General features: G+C 32.5%; 1 long non-coding RNA gene across 1 annotated transcript in view; it reads left to right on the plus strand.

Annotated features, from left to right (window-relative positions):
• The window catches only part of LOC106879473 (uncharacterized), a 16,558-nt gene that overhangs the window by 604 nt on the left and 14,671 nt on the right, over positions 1-1,283 (plus strand). The gene's annotated exons all lie outside the window — the stretch shown is intronic.

The raw sequence follows: 1,283 nt of genomic DNA on the forward strand, positions 1-1,283 counted from the left end.
TATATATATTATATATATATATATATATATGATATATGATATATTACTTAGATGACTATTTTCTAGATGTGTGTTTGTGTATCCTTATCCATATCCTTATCTATTCATATGTATTATACATCTATATTGAGCCACATTGTGTGTGTGTGTGTGTGTGTGTGCAATATACTGTTTATGAGAGTTCAGTCATTTACGGGTGATGTATGTGTGTACTTGGCATTTTCAACTCCCAGTAAGTGTGTGTGTGTACACTTATACTTTACATTAGCAGTGGAAACAGCTAATTTAATTTTAAAATACAATAGGTAAACATGTCGGTAAATACACAGAGAAATACTGTATATGTGTGTGTATGTATGTATGTATGCATTTATGTATGTATGTATATGGACACATCTATGTATATCTGTATGTGGGTGTGGATGCATGATGTATGCGTATGTGTGTGTGGTGATGAAGAATTTAATTTTGTGTTAGAAAAATTACCCACAGAAAGGACGTCTGTGGACATATTAATTCCTGGGTATTTTGAAACTCTAGACACCCGTTTAAAAGATCGTAAGAAACTGAATTCTAGTTCTATAGACCTTTATTGTCAATAGGAAATAGAGTTGGGAATTGTCATTGAAGAGATCGTCGTTCATGTAGTTTCAAATGCCGAATAATTGGGTCCCACCTTTCAGATAAATGAATTTGTCGAATCACATGGGATTAGTTTAAAGGTTTGATTTCCTTTATCTTTGTTTGGAGTGTTTTATAGTAGAATCAGAAAAACAGGGAAACGGTCTAAGGAAAGCTGATACTTTAATAAAATAATTGCCTGAACTAATTGTGGAGCTGAAGGGCGTGGTTCGCTAGAATTGAGGTTGTCAGACTCTTATTTCAAATACATCGTTGTGCCACATAAACTACGATTAAAAGCCTCTCCAAAAAGAATTCTTAGAAATCATTCTTTTTTCCAAAGGATTAGTCGTTGGTGAAAGTACTTTTTTTACCAAGTAAAATGCAATAAATGAAACTGAGCCATTGGGTTACCGAATGATCTTCGGTTTTGTAAGTATTTATATATTTATCTTTATATTTTTTATCGTATAAAACGGGAAAATAGAAGAAGGGAGCATTAATATGGAACGATGGAGGCCACAATAATGTTTATTCGATTGGAATAAGATCTGTGATGATTGGTTTCTGTATTATTAATATTCGTCTTTACAACTAGAATTCACAAATTTGACAAAAGCATTTTAAAAAACTGATTCTCAAACGTTGGGCCGCAGCTTTAT

This window comes from Octopus bimaculoides, chromosome 18 (genome assembly GCF_001194135.2).
Source record: "Octopus bimaculoides isolate UCB-OBI-ISO-001 chromosome 18, ASM119413v2, whole genome shotgun sequence".
NCBI classification, from domain to species: Eukaryota; Metazoa; Mollusca; class Cephalopoda; order Octopoda; family Octopodidae; genus Octopus; species Octopus bimaculoides.